The following is a 17,017-nucleotide window of genomic DNA, read 5'->3' on the forward strand; positions in this document are numbered from 1 at the left end:
TTGCCTTTTAGGGCTCTTACTGACGAGCAGTTGTTGCTGCGCTCCCCTGCGTTCCGTTTTTCTGCGTTCAGCCGCAGGGGAGCGCAGGAATAGACGCATTATGTTTTTTCCAATGGGGCTGTACTTAGACTGGCGCGTATAGGTGCCGAACGCAGGAAAAATGCAGCATGTTGCATCTCAACCTGTGTTCGGCTCCTACACGCGCCTTTGTGAGTACAGCCCCATTGGAAAAAGCTAAATGCATCTATTCCTGCGCTCCACTGTGGCTGAACGCTGAAAAACAGAATGCAGGGTCCTTAGAGCAAGGAGAAGGAACCCAATCTGAAGACTGAACTTAGTACCACATTAATTAACAGGGTTCTGACTCGGAAAATGACAACAAAAGTTAATTTTTTTGAAACTCTGTGAACAGAAGTTGAAAATGTACTTTTTTTCAACTAGTCTTTTTTAGCTAGAAATATATCACACTGTAAGTATAGCAATCCCATCTATAAAAATTGGATGCTAATTTGTGCTTGCACTGGCTCATTGGGTGCAAGTTGCGGTGGCTACAACTTAGAAAACATCTGTAATGATGTTGAAATTCTGGGCAAAAACATTGCACTGTGGTAAATTGCATCTGCAGTTTCCACTTTGCACTCAGATTGTAAATAAGCATTTAGTATTTTATCTTAGTTATGAGCTAAAATATAATGCATTTACTTTCTTGAGCGAAGGATTAAATCTGCTCAAAATGTATTCTTTCCAGTTCCAATTAGAATTCTAAATCTTTTCCAAAAAAGGGTAACGAGATAGAGAAAGAGAAATGAATAAGAAAGAAAATTGAATGTAATGATCGCAGTGCTGTGAAGGGAGAGCTGGCTAAATGCCAGCAAGATGAAATCAAAGCAGATGTAAACAAAATAATTGTTAATTACTTTTGGATGAGTTGAATATGAATCAACAGTTTGGTGAATGGGAGCTCCGAATCATTTACTGTCAGCTTGTTTGTGAAAAACACAAGCTGTTTTCCACGGCAAGTTAACAAATTACAACTTGTTTATTTCCGTTATAGATCAGAGGAGATATTGTCAGAGCTGAGGCTCACAACAGCTTCAGGGTCTTGATCTCTGTAAAAAACACACTTGGCGTTTGTCTCTGTTGGCGGAAAAATTTAATGCCACCCGATACTTCCCCATGTCTGTAGGCAGTGACAAGAATGGCATCCAACTGTCACTACATACATAGGAAGGGGATTTTGTCTTGAAAACTGTCAACTGTGCACTCTCAGGCTGAAATCAGGCTGATTGTGTGATATTGAATTGTCATGCCAAGTGTGACATTAGCAGGAGCGGCTATTTTCTCTGATTGAACAGCGCTGCATTTTTGCTCAAAATATGTTATTGTTTGGTGTATTCATTGTATCAGATAGGCAAGGCAGGACTTTTAAAGAATAGCATTTAAATGAGCCGACTAAAGGGATGACTTTTTAAATATGATAAAATTCTTCCTAATTTATGTCACATAAAAACAACACTGACTGTTTTTAATTTTCATTTGTAGATATTCTATATTGTGGCTCGAATTTTTTTGAGTTTGAAATCACCAAAGAAACATTTTTGAGAATGGGGTTATGGTTCCGTTGACTTTGAAATTCAAGAAACTAGAGAGAGAAAGTGGAGAAAGTTTTTCATTCAAACCATTATGTTCCCATTGGTTTTATTGAAAAATAAAATAATCTGCTGCAGAAAAGCTTTTTTTTATCAATAGGAAGAAATGAGCATCTCAGCCTTTGATACTGTAAACAGTGTCTACCTTAAGGGTAGAACTCCACGGATGATTTGGCCATCTCGGGTCATTTTGCCTGGTCATGTGCTTTCAGAAAGAGACAGCACTTTAGGATGGAACTGCTTTTGGGCAGGCTGTTGTTTCTCCTACTCAATACTGAGGGGCACATTTCCTATGGGTCGAATATTGAGGGTTAATTAACCCTCGATATTCGACCATCGAAGTTAAATCCTTCGACTTCGAATATCGAAGTCGTAGGATTTACCGCAATTCGTTCGATCGAACATTCAAAGGATTTTAATCCATCAATCGAACGATTTTCCTTCGATCAGAAATTACTTAGAAAGGGGAAGGTCCCCATAGGCTAACATTGATGCTCGGTAGGTTTTAGGTGGCGAAGTAGGTGGTCGAAGTTTTTTTTAAAGAGACAGTACTTCGACTATCGAATGGTCGAATAGTCGAACGATTTTTAGTTCGAAGTCGAAGTCGTAGTTGAAGGTCGAAGTAGCCAATTCGATGGTCGAAGTAGCCAAAAAAACCTTCGAAATTCAAAGTATTTTTTTTTCTAATCCTTCACTCAAGCTAAGTAAATGTGCCCCTGAATGTTAAGCAGTGGGACCTGGAGTTAACTATTGAGCGCTGTTCTCTACCAGGCAGCTATTATCTTGTGTTTGGTGTTATCTGGTTACCTTCCAATTGTTCTTTTGTTAGGCAGATGGGGGGAGGGAGAGGGCGATATCACTCCAATTTGCAGTACAGCAGTAAAGAGTGACTGAATTATATCAGAGCACAAGTCACATGACTGGGGGCAGCTGGGAAACTGACAATATGTCTAGCCCCATGTCAGATTTCAAAATTAAATATCAAAAAATCTGTTTGCTCTTTTGAGAAATGGATTTCAGTAAAGAATTCTGCTGGAGCAGCACTATTATCTGATGGGTTTTGAAAAAAAATGTTTTGCCATGCCAGTATCCCTTTAAATTATTAATCTTATTTTGGGTAATAGTGAATGCATCTGTATTTAGGCAAGCTGGAAACATTAAGATAACAACAATCTACAGTATGTATTGGGAATATTGCAGCAAGCTGTGCATCTGAGTGACATGCAAGTTAGGAGATATGTAAGGGGCAGACAGGGACATGTGTCCATTCTCATTCACAGGGCAGGGTAAAAATTGCAGAAAATGGTGGTTTGCACTGTAAGGACCAGGAAGTAGACTCTCAAGGAGGAAGCTGGCATAGACTGAACATCATAAGGTATCCAAGGGGTTAAGCAGAACCAGAGTCCAAATATAATGCAAGGCAGGCAACAGTCAAGATAGACAAGAATAGGTAAGAACTAAATTTATCCTAATAGAAAAATGAGGAGAGCACTCTGTAAGCATATTAATGCTGTGGTTATTTGTTTATTTGCCGACCACCAGTACACGACATGTTTCGGGCCTGTGTGCCCTTTATCAAGTGTGACGTACAATCAGAATGTGCAGGCTTTTTAAAACACTCCCCTACCATCCCCCACCAGTGTTGAAGTGAGTGATTGGATCCAAAAAGGAGGGAGGTGTGTGTGTTAAGTCCATTTTTTCAGTCCATGTGTAAATGTCCAATCACATGTGTATCTCTTATTAAAGTTTAAAAACTTTAAAAATTCGAAGTCAAAGTCGAAGTTGAAGGTCGAAGTAGCCAATTCGATGGTCGAAGTAGCCAAAAAAAAACTTCGAAATTCGAAATATTTTTCATTCTAATCCTTAACTCGAGCTAAGTAAATCAAGTAATTTAAAAAAAGTAATTTAACCCATCCGGGGTTAAAGTATTCAGTCTTTTTATCCATTTACCCTCAGCCTGCAGCAGTTTTTTCTGTCTGTCACCACCTCTTTTATCAACATCAATTCTTTCTAGTACACACCATCTCAATTGCATGTGATTATGATTGTGTTCAAAAAAATGAGACTTGTGTATCATTTTGTGTGTTTTCTTTAAAGTTTCTAATATACCCTTTGTGTTCTCGTATACTTTTTTTTGACCTCTCTCTTTGTCTGTCCCACGTAACCCATGCCACAAGGGCATTTAAGGAAAAATACGACAAACATTGAATTGCAAGTGGCATAGCTTTTAATGTTAACGTCGTGCCCTTTGGTAGGGTGGTTGATTTTATGGCCTTTAATGATGGAGGAACCACAGTTACATTCTAAACAGGGGTACATTCCATACTTTGGCTTCCCTTTAAATTTTTTATTTTTGCATCTTGTGTCAGAGGGACAAAGCATGTCCTTCAGTGTCCTACACTGACACTTTGTTTTTAAACTTTAATAAGAGATACACATGTGATTGGACATTTACACATGGACTGAAAAAAATGGACTTTACACACACACCTCCCTCTTTTTTGGATCCAATCACTCACTTTAACACTGGTGGGAGATGGTACGGCATTATTTTAAAAAGCCTGCACATTCTGATTGTACGTTACACTTGATGAAGAGCACACAGGCCCGAAACATGTCGTGTACTGGTGGTCGGCAAATAAACAAATACCCACAGCATTGATATGCTGAAAGAGTGCTCTCCTCATTTCTCTATTATTGAAAGTGTGTACATCAGGAAAGTGGTGACCTGATTGAGGAAAGTTGCACTCCTATCTTGAATTGAGTTGGCAGTGCGTTTTTTTTGGAGATCTCACTGTTTAGGTAAGAAGGAAACTACCAATGAACTTGAAACAGGCAGACGGCACTTCTGGAAAGGGTTTTATTGGGGTTACTGCTGTAGAACCTTACGCGTTTCGGGAGTGAATCCCTTAGTCATAAGAAGGAAACTACCATAAATAAAAGCAAAAATCCGCGAACCCAGGAAATTGGAAAACGAAGACCTAAAATATGGTATTGAATGTAACGCTGTGTTCTACTTGGGGACGTCATGTTGAAGTGACAAGAGCATCACTGACCTCACTGTATGTGACAGGGAAAAATAAAATCAAATAAACTGCAGAACACAGAACAGCAGAGCCGGTTAGGCAGCCATTCATGACAAGTACCAATAATTTTTGCTTATTAGCTCATTGAGTACGCCACTTATTCTAACAAACCACATTTAACAATAGTTAATAATATCTAAAGATACACTATATATTCCTGACCATGCAGCCACTTTCTCATTACAGTTTTCTGCTGCTTGTTTTCAGTGTTCTAGCTTGTAGTCATTAGCAACCTATAAGTGAATAAAGAGCCCATTAAAGCTTTAAGATAACAAAGCAATTGCCTCAATAAGCAATCCACCTGATATTCATTGTGCTAAGCACCCTAGAGCTCTGTATCTACTGGGGAGGAAAAAATGGCATGTCTATATATATATATATATATATATATATATATATATTATCCTGTAGATTCAATCTACTTTAATCCCCAAGCATACAACTAGAGATATTGATTCATGCTGAATTTCTCTCTTGTGAATAATTTAGAGCAGTATAGAGAAACTGAAGATCTGTATCTGAAACCTTTTTATGCCTTATAAAAAGCATCTTTTGTTTAACACTGTATTTATTGTATTAGGGTTTGTCAACTCAAAAAAAAAACAGATATAGTACAGGTATGGGATCTGTTATCCGGAAACCCGTTATCCAGAAATCTCCAAATCACGGGATGGCCTTCTCCTATAGATTCCATTCAGATAACAGATCCCATCCCTGTAATAATAAAATAGTACTTTGTATTTGATCCAAACTAAAATATCATTAATACATTGTTTAAAAAATTTATTTAAGTCACACGCTTTATTTACTTATGTGTGTATAGGTTTTTTTCTTTCTTAAAGGTGGACTTCACCTCCTTGGATGTACATCAGTTTACAGTCCAATCATTTCCTGACCTTTGTTGTGTGCCCCCCTTAGATTCTTATATTACATATGCTTCAAGGGGGGGAAGGAAGATGGCAGGAGTTAAGTACTAAAAACTTCAGCTTTCATTGTTGGTCACAATCAAATGTTTGTATATACTGTACGTTCTAAGCATACAGGCTAACATGTAACATGGCTATTGCAGTCACTGCTATAAAAGGGCCCTCTGTCATATGTCGGAGAGTCTGAAAAACTGAAATAGGACTGATACCCTCACATAATGTTAATTATATTGTTAATGTATTGTTAACACCTATGTATTCATATTGTATGCACCAGTTAACATCTCCTTTTAAAACTATCCAGTTCCTGTTGCTTTGGGTCCCAGTAGAACATGGGCAGGCGTCTGAATACAAATAATAGGTCAAATGTCTGATCTCTTCTTGCTGTGAAATTCTAGCATGCTGACAGTGCTTGAGCAGTGGATGGCCCTCTAATGCCTCCGTAATTACATTTCAAGATGGAGACAGAGTGATCCTTACAAGTGATAAGGTTAGTGAAATAGCATGGGGTTGGAAACATTTTAACCCTTCTTAAACTCATGACAGCAAAGAAATAGTCCAAACTAAGGGGGAAAAAAACCTGGTGACATTAGTTCAATTACATGTCTGGACACAGTTAACATATTATATTTCAACACGTGTTCTGATGTTTTTGAAGATGCATTTTTGGTATTCAGGCACAGCAGTTTTTAATTCTGCTGAGAATTATAATGCCTATCATGCCTGTGAAATTTCTATCAAGGGTGATATGGGTCCCAACCTGTTCAAACCATGAATTGTCATAGAATATCACTCTCTACATCATACTAAAAGTTAATTTGGAGGTGAACAACCTTTGATGTAGAGAGTGATATCCTGAGATGATTTACATCTTTTTATTATCTGTGTTTTTTTTTAGTTATTTCATTTTTTATTCAGCAGCTCTCCAGTTTACAATTTCAGTCGTTGATTTAAATACTAGACTGGAATATGAAAAGGAGAGGACCTGAACAGAAACACGGGTAACAAAAAATAGCAAAAACAATAAATTTGCAGCTTCCCGGGTATTTGTTTTCAGATGGGGAGAGTGACCCCCATTTAAAAACTGGAAAGAAAATAATTTGAAAACTATAAAAAATAAATACAACAATGGAAAAGTTGCTTAGAATTGGCCATTCTATAACATACTAAAAGTTAGCTTAAAGGTGAACCCCTTTAATATTACCATGCAAATTAGCAGCAATGCAGTAAGCCATGGCAAAAAATAATAAGCTTGATTAGACTGCAGCAGGTAGAAAATATCTGATTGGTTGCTAAAAGTCACTGCACTCGTGCATAGTTAATGAGCCCTAATGTTTAATCCAATGTAACAATATTTATCATTTTTCTAACGTGCAAATCCTTACAATTAGGTATGTCACAGTATTATTTGTGCACTGATGTCACAATTGTATGCAGGTATGCCTTTCAGGGAATAATGCAGCAGGCAGGCAATTTATATTTCACGCATTTTAGCGTTTGGTTGGGGAAACCAGTGATTTCGATTTATATTGTATTTGGCACAACATTCCGATCTAGCCCAGTTGGAAGCAAAGGAGTTAAAAGCGAGGAGTCTGTTGATAACAGTGTTTCTCAGCATCGACTTGGAGCCCAAAGGCAGATTTATTGTATTGTAGATATGCGATTCCAGAATATTATTGCCTGAAAATAAAATGTTTATTTAGCAGCCAATCCCTCTGTAGAGTTACAGTGTTTGGACACTAAACTTCCCCTATAAATAGGTGAGTGAGATTCTGCTGGAAGAAGATATTCAGTGAGAAACTTGATAGGGCCATAAATTTATTGTATTATCAGTAGTCAAATCTGAAAAACTGCATCCCGCCAATTCCTCACACTAATATACAAACATGCATAGAAACATAGAAACATACAAATGGACAGCCCAATGGTACACTAGCACCAAACGAAAGTGTGTTATTTGTGCAATTTACTGTTGTTTTATAGGGGACTGTACTAAGAAAAAGTAACAACATATTCCCCCAAAGAGATTCCTCAAATCAATGGATCTTTTTAGGGAAGGCTCGGACATCTTTCTGTTCCATTAACATGATCAGAGAAGTCACGTAAGTGGCACAAAACACGGCAGAACCAATGCTTCCCTTTAAATGGCTCAGCAGGATCAATTGTATGGAGAGGAGATAAAAGTGCACTTTTAAGGGATTTAAATGCTGTCCCTGGAGAGGGAGCTACCTTATAACTAGGCTTGCCATTGTGGCAATTAGGATGATACTTGATGAAAATGTGATATGAATCTTAATATGCGCTGAAGCTCAACCACAACATTGTAACATGGCCCTCAACACTGTAGTCAATCCACCTAGAAATGGAAGAAATAAAAAGAAATGACCAAGTCAAAGCCCAGAACTAAATCCCGTCTAAATGCTTAGGGGACTGTGAAACAGGCTGTACACACAAGGAGCCCCTTATATCACACAGCTAAAAACATTCTGCATGAAAGAGTGGAAAATATGTTCTTCCAGTCCATGTCAGAGACTGCTAGACAATAAAAAGAAATGCTTATTTGAGGTAGCGTCTGCCAAAGGGGACAATACCAAACATTACCAAGCACTTAATTTTTCCACAGAAGGAAATAGTGTATCTCTTATTTTTTTGTTAAAATGCATTAAAAATGTTGTAATAATTGTTTTCTTGTTTTTCTTATCTTTATCTTCTGTTTTCAGATTAAATATGTACATTATAAGTCCACATAGAAATCCTTATTGGAGACAAAACAATCCTTTTGGGTCTATTTAATATTTAAATGTTTTTTAGTTAGGCAATTTGTATTATTAGATATAATGTACCCCCTATGAGGATATCAGATCAGTGTTCCATTGCTTGTATAACTCACTCTGCCTCAAGCCTTACATGGTCATGAAACTCATCTGTGACTTTTACAATAGGGGGTACATTATTCCCTATATCTCTTTATAATTATTTTAGCAGTTCAAAATAGTGCTTTGTAGCGGTAACTTAGTAAGATGACGGTAAAGCACAGTTAGTACAAAGTATTGTCTTTTGTATATTATATCTGAATTCCTCTGTATTTCTAAAAGACATTAGGAACAGCTGAACTTATGGGCTTAAAGTGGACCTGTCACCCAGACACAAAAAAATCCTTTTTAAATTAAAGCTGAAATCCAATTTCTATTTTTTATTAAAGCATTCATAGCCATTGTAAGCTCATTTAAAAATGAGCTTACGACTCATTTGTTAAAATTTAATTTGTCAATCAAATAATGTCTGCCCCTCCTCTATGCCTTAGGCATAGAGGCGAGCCAGACAATTACTTTCACTTTCCATAGTTCCTAGATGTCACTGCTCTCCACACATTCTCCCGTTCTCTTAAAGGGATACTGTCATGGGAAAAAAAAACTTTTTCAAAATGAATCAATTAATAGTGTTGCTCCAGCAGAATTCTGCACTGAAATCCATTTCTTAAAAGAGCAAACAGATTTTTTATATTCAATTTTGAAATCTGACATGGGGCTAGACATATTGTCAATTTCCCAGCTGCCCCAAGTCATGTCACATGACAGGATCCCTTTAACCATTTAATTGTGTAGCCAGGGTATGGGGATGAACATCGGGGTCCCCCATTCTGGTGAACAAAAAATACTCTGAGATGATACAAGACTTGCCTTAATAACAGTGTCCACAAAATGGCTCCTGCCTGCTTGCTATAATTCTGAATTCCCAGACTGAAGGAAACAAGATTCAAATAATTTATAAGACTTCCGGGGCGGAGCCAAGCAGGCAAGCCGCGTTTTACACGAGCTCCTCACGACCCCCTGCATACTTTATTACTTTAAGCTCGCAGCATTGAAAATTTTTGGCTGTGATTTGGGGTAAACACCAAGGAGGATAAGCTGGCAGACAAAAGACTGACTTTTTCAGAATCCGCTCTCTGCCTCAAGCCCGGAGTCCGGAGCAAGGTGCTCCTTCCCGCCCGAGCCACCCTGCCTACTGTGTGGAGGACTATACCCATCCCTCCTGTCTGTGAGTGGCGGCGGCGTCCTCCCGAACCTGCTCGTGAAGCAGCGACGCTAAACCTGGGGCCAACGGAATACTCCTCGTGTGCCACGAGCCACAACTAGGCCGCGACTGCCGCCTATACCACAATTTGGCGCCTCCGCATCAAGTGCGCACCACGGCCCTCCTCGACTGCGGCGCGGATAGCGAAGGTCGACGGAGCCCAGGGGGAGTGTGTTTACTCCAGACGGTGACCAGCACATGGGAGCAAGTCGCTCGGTGCCAGCTTGCCATTCCGGTTACAGTGAGTAGCAGGCTTCTCCACACCACACGGGGCATACTCCAACCTGGGTAACTACGCCACTACTCCTGACCTTACCGTTCCACCTAGACTGCACTTCGGATCCCGCTTGCTGTGCTGGCTATACCCTTTCTCCCCCTGCTCATTGTCACACTCTGCGGCCTCTACCGTCATTACGGTTTTGATTTGCATTACTTGAGTACTGGCTCAGCGGGGTAAGGGGGAACAGACTGCACTAAGCATAATTGTATTATTGTATAGGATGAGACGAGTGGCAGTCACACTATTTTCTTATACTCGTCAGCCGCATCATGGATTAGAGTGAGAGGCCTACGACCACTACAAGCTCACGACCTGGACTTCCAGTGAGCCTGCTCCTCCTGGCATGGGAGGTTTGGTTGGCCTTTAGGTCTGCTCTATGCCCACCACAGATAAAGGCCACATTGGACTGTTGTAACCTCTTCGGTGTTTTATGCTGGACTGCCTCACGACACCACCTATCAGTACTTCGCACGGCAACTTTGTGACTATATAAGGGACAGGCGAGGCACTGTTTTTTTTTTTTTTTTTTTTTAATTAGTCTGGGAGTTTAATCTGCCCACTGTGGTGCCTTTGGTTCGAGCCACCACGCCGGGCCTCATTCGGATCACCTCTCCATACCTACTTTTCCTACCTCGACCTGACTTGAACTTGTGGTACTCAACGGTTTTGAATAGCATTCACTCCCCCTGGCGCTTACCAGGCTAAACATCTAAAAGGGACTTCCCCCACCTCCTCCCCTTTTTTTTTTTTTGCTGTTTTGTTTTGTTTTTGTACAGAGCTAAGTAGCCATTATTTGGTTGTTGTTCTGCGCATACCTTTTCACTTAACAAGGATACATTGTTTACCATAAGTCATTATTCTTGTATGTTGATGTAACTTATACTGTACAACTCCTGCCCATATCTCGGCCTGCCTGGGAGGGGGAACTAGATACAGAGATCTGAGAACCCATCAAGAACACATAGTTCAATTACTACTAGGCAACAGAGATCTTAGACATTAGTGGGACATAGAAGGTTCCCTTACCTACTGTATGGAAAGATATTTGGAAAAAACATTGCAAACTAAAATGGGGCGGAACAGGAACAAATCCCAAAAGTCAGATAGTCCGCGAAAGTCTCAGGACCCCCCATCCTCTCCCGCTTCAGATACAGAAGGGGACCATCCACAACAATCTGCATTTACTAATGCGCAGGAAATGTTCCAACTTCTCACCCCGTACTTTGATAACAAATTTGACTCCTTACAACTGACCATTAATAACAGTTTAAGTAGGATAGAGTCTAATACACAAAGGATAGTCACTGTGGAACAGAGAGTCAGTGACGCGGAGGATCAGTTGAATACAGCTCAGACACACATTAGCTTGCAAACGCAACTGATTCAGGAATTACAAGAGAAGGTGGACGATTTGGAAAATCGTTCACGACGTAACAATTTACGATTTATAGGGGTGCCAGAATCAATACTAGCAGTGGATCTAGCGAACTACATTCTTACTGAATTATGTCCTGCCTTACAACTCCCACGTAAGTTGGCGGATAATGGCATAGAACGAGCTCACCGGTTAGGGGGAGAGAGGCCACAAAACAGAAATGGGTCCCGCCCGGTCATAGCCAAATTTTTGAACTATGTGGACAAGGAACTGGTGCTGCAATCCTATCGGAAATCCAGAGATGTCCAGGTTCAGGGTCATAAAATCTTAATTTTCCAGGATTTTTCCACTACGGTGTCACAAAAGAGGAGGGAATTCACCCCCATCTGTAGACACCTTTTCCAGACTAATGTGAGGTTCTCCCTATTATACCCCGCTAAATTGCGGGTTTTCCTAAATGGCCAGCCCCAACTCTTCCTCACCCCACAGGCAGCTAGGGAGCAGCTAGGAATACCTCCAGAAACTGGGCAGGACGCACATGGAGTGCCTTGAAGGTTACTTAATTGATGTATATGGTACGATTCTTTAATCTCACTACCCCACGAAGTGGGAGTGAGCATTTTTCCTTTAGAAAAAAAGTTATTTTAAAAATGAGCATATTTCGGAAATGTTTTGTGGTTTACTTGTTGTTTACGATATTCGCATTAATGCTAACTGTCTTCTGTACTCTATGGTCTATGTCTCAGGAGAAAATGCTGCCTCTATGCCAGAAGCACACTGCCCAGGGACTACCCGATGGCTGGGACGGGTGGACCCACGACGTCTCAGATACTCTATCTTCACGACCCCCTACTGATAGAAAATGACTGACTCAGGTAACATAAATACAGACATGATTCGCACACGGACACAACAACACCTAAAGGTGGTTTCCTGGAATGTGGGAGGACTAAATACTCCAATAAAGAGAAAATCAGTCCTGGCACATCTCAGAAAATTAAAACCGGACATAATACTGTTGCAAGAAACCCATTGGAAACTGGGGGACACAAGTACTCTTAAAGCCCCATGGATCCGAGAATGTGTGTCAGCACCTTATAAATCTAAACAACGAGGTGTAGCTACCTTAATATGTACTTCCCTGCCTTATCAGATACGGTTACAGATTCTGAAGGTCGCTTTTTACTAACTCGTATTGACATACTGGGGACAGAGTATACCATTGTCAATATATATGCCCCGAACGGCCCTAACAAATCGTTCTATACGCAACTCACGCAGAAACTACTAAGTACCGAAACCCCAAATTTAATGGTAGGGGGAGACTTTAATGCTTTAAGGGATCCCACTATTGATAGAACTGGACCCCCAACTAAACACAATCGTAACACTATTGGTGACATATTACTGTTGGAAGACCAGCTGGCCCTAATGGACCCCTGGAGACTAATGCATACTACTGAAAGACAATATAGCTTTTATTCTGGGGTACATGATATGCACTCGCGGATAGATTACATACTTACGCATGAACGTCTCTTCTTTCAGATAGTTGAAGCAGAAATTGGGGAAATTGTTTTGTCGGATCATGCTCCGATTCATATTAGTATACAATTAGCGCATTCACACGTACAATGCAAACGTTGGACCTTCCCCTCCTATCTAGCCCAAACAGACTCTTTCCGTACACTGTTAGTTAACCACTGGCATAACGTAATTGACGATAATATTGAGCACTGGGAGGAACCAATCTTGCTATGGAACACCACAAAAGCTGTAATGAGAGGACATCTTATATCCCATTTGGCTAAACTGCGTCGAGAAGAGCATACTCAATTTCACCAAATGTTGAGTGCAGTTAGGCAAACACACAAAGACTTTTTATCCACACCCACTGAAGCTTCCAAGAACAAATATCTGGAAGCTAAACAGCTTCTTGAGACTTATACTACATCTAGAGCCAAAAAGAATCTGGAATACACTAAATACAAGTTCTACCGCTGGGGGAACAAAACAGGGAAGCTCTTAGCCGCTCTTGTCAACTCCAGGTCTAAAACCAAACATATCCTCAAACTCCAACCCCCGAATGATAGCCCGCCCGTCTGCACTCCTCAGGCTATTAAAACTACACTTGAGGAATACTTTGGAAAAGTATACTCGGCCGAGGACCCTCCGGATGATTTGATTAATCACATCTTACATAAGGCCTCTTTATCAGAAATATCACAGGCCCAGAGAGACATGCTTAACGCACCCATTACTCACGAGGAAGTCACAACCATAATAAGAACACTGGCCAACAACAAATCGCCAGGTCCAGATGGGTACACTGCTGAGTATTATAAAATTTTAACCCCACATGCCATTCGGTTATTGACTAATGTGTATAACGCCATCTATCAAAAGGGGGACATCGCCAATGAACAAATCGAAGCATATACCACACGACTCCCCAAACCTCACAAGGATCTGACTCAACTGGACTCTTACCGTCCTATCTCCTTGTTGAATGTCGACCTAAAAATTTTATCTAAAATTGTAGCACAACGACTTCAAACACTTTTACCTGACCTTCTCACTCATCACCAATTGGGCTTTGTTCGCCACCGACACTCGACAAAGGGGATTCGGACGGCAATAGCAGCTACACTGATCTCTACACAACACCAACACACGAAAAATGTCCTTTTAAGCCTGGATGCGGAAAAGGCATTTGACAAAATATTATGGCCCTTTTTATTCCGCATAATACAATGTAGAAACTTGGGAAACAGCTTTGGAGAATACATACGCAACTTGTATATCAATGCTCACACTAGGCTAGTGGTTAACGGGACAATATCGAATCCTATCAACATCTATAGAGGTACGAGACAGGGCTGCCCACTTTCACCTCTGCTATTTAATCTGACATTATACCCCCTTTTGAGAATCCTCCAAGACATGGTGACCTTTCAAGGCATAAAGGTTGGAAATCACGAAACCAAAATTACAGCCTTTGCTGACGATCTCCTTTTATATATAGCAAATCCTAAACAAGCTTTACCGCACATCCTCTCCACTATTCATCAATACGGGCTAGCCTCAGGCTATTGCATCAACGTCACCAAATCCGTGATCATGCCATTAGGGTCCAGAGGGAAACCTCGGTGGAGTAACAAATATACTCTAACATGGGCCAAAGACGTGATTACGTATTTGGGTATCCAGATACCGAAAAGACCGCATGAGCTGTACACCCGTAACATCACAAGTAGTATAGTTTGCATTACGCAGGATCTAAAAAACTGGCAAAACTATCAACTCTCGGCTATGGGAAGAGCCAATCTGATTAAGATGGTGGCGTTCCCCAAACTTCTATACAAGCTACAAAGTCTCCCCCTACTAATGTCTGACAAAGACATCCGAACTCTCTATAAATTGTTCAGGGAGTTCATATGGAATGGTAAAAAAGCTCGTATTAGTTTAAGGAAACTTCAGCAAACCACCTTAAACGGGGGACTTTACTTTCCCAATCTTAAACAATACAATCTGGCAGCCATGATGAGACATTTGAAGGATTGGCTTCATAATTCAGAAATATACACAAACACCTCCCAAGAACAACAGTTTGTCTCTCAGACGAATCTACTATATCTCCTACACATGCATAGAGCGGAGCTTACAACTGACATTACAGATAACCCCCTGTTATACTCCACTTGGCAAACGTGGAAAGAGTTAAGAAAACAGAATAACTTGAATAGCAGCCACTCTTTATACCTACCTCTCTTATCCAACCCTGAATTCCAGAATGGGCGGGCTTTGACAATTTATCAGAATTGGGACAAAGAAGGGGTGACGACAATTCGCCAATTAACAATGAGGGACACACGTAAGCCATTAACGTTTGTACAATTACAAAACACTTTTCCCTTCCTACAACATAATGTGTTTGCTGTTCTACAAGCTCAAACATATACCAGCAGGACTATACGGCTCCTAACAGATGAGGATTGGGACAATGCATTGGACAGGTTCCTTTTACGAACTAACTCCACGAGGGGCACCATATCGCTGAATTATAAGTTCCTACACAACTCTATAGACTATGACAGTGTACCTAATGGACCTAGACAGTGGACAGTAGACATACCAGAGTTGACCACGGAAGAGGTATTTAAACTGTATATGTACTCATGGCGCACCCTGCCATCTAGCATCTATAGGGAAATGTTTTTGAACCTGCTGCACCGAACTTATCTGACCCCGGAAATCCTTCATGTAATGCAGAGAAGGGATAGTAGTAGCTGCCCTAAATGTGAACAAACTGGAGCTAATCTCATACATTGCTTGTGGTCCTGTCCATACATTAGACGGTTTTGGACTCAGGTACGAGATTATGCAACCAGGCATCTAGTGAATTTCGTCCCATTATCAGCTGCCTGGGCAATCTTGGGTAAAATTCCGACTGATCATTGTAGAATTACGCAGGGTGCTAGGAGGCTTTTATTGATAATATCAGCGGTAGCAAGGAAGACGATATTACAAGTATGGATAACGACTACCCCCCCACCATTAAACTATTCTTGGAAAAGTTAGTCAGAGTTTTTCACATGGACTGGACAGAAGCCTCTTTAAATAAGAATACAATTGTCAAACGGTTCTTTGAAACTTGGGAAACATTTATTGACATATGTCCACATGCGGTAAAGACAAGGCTACATGACTGTTTTCACTATACAGAATGGTATATCACTAGGACGGTGAGTGGTGACCCTCCTATCAATCTGTAGCTTGGTGTGTCCGGCATATTGGATGGGGCTTCTGGCATCGCAGCTTTGGAGACATGGTGAGACCTGTAAGGAGATAGACAGTGTTCTTTAAATGATCATCATCTTTTTCTTCTTTTTTTTTTTTTTTTTTCATCTTTCTTTCTTTGTTTGTTGCAGAACATAGTGGTTTTTATGTTATCCACATTTACATACTGTGTTGAGTTGTTTTTTTTTTGTTTTTTTTTATATGTATCTGGCATTCACTAATGCAATTCACCCTCCATCTTTGCACACGTGGATTCTGAATGTAACCTTGGCCGCACAGACCCAACCTGAACTGGCCGCGGCATGTTGAGTATATGCTTTGCTTGTTGGTAATCTTTGCGACTGTTCGGCACGGTCGTTATTATACCTCTACTGTAAAATTGTACTTGGTTTGTGTGCAGGACAGTATGTATGTAATAATGGATAACTGATCTTACAACTGTTGCTCAAATAAAAAATGTTGTTTGAAAAAAAAAAAAATAATTTATAAAGTGTAATTAAAGTTCATTTTGCTTGACTTATGTGATTTTGAATTTTTTTTTTTGGGGTGACGGGTCCCCTTTAACTAAGTTAACAGCACTTGCTATTAGGAAAAATATGTACTAATTAATGTTGCTTATTCTTCCTAAATTATGTATTAAGTAATATAAAGTTCAAATACACTGTTGTAAATCAGGGGTCTCTTAAGATAATATTCATATGGAATGGTTAGAAGAATTAGTTTCTGTACTAACGTCAAAAGCCCTTTTGAATAATATGGATAATTTGGGTATACAAAAGGCATAAAAAAGAAGAAATAACTAGCATTTAGATGGCCTCTTATCACAG

This window comes from Xenopus laevis, chromosome 4L (assembly GCF_017654675.1).
Source record: "Xenopus laevis strain J_2021 chromosome 4L, Xenopus_laevis_v10.1, whole genome shotgun sequence".
In the NCBI taxonomy this organism is placed as follows: Eukaryota; Metazoa; Chordata; class Amphibia; order Anura; family Pipidae; genus Xenopus; species Xenopus laevis.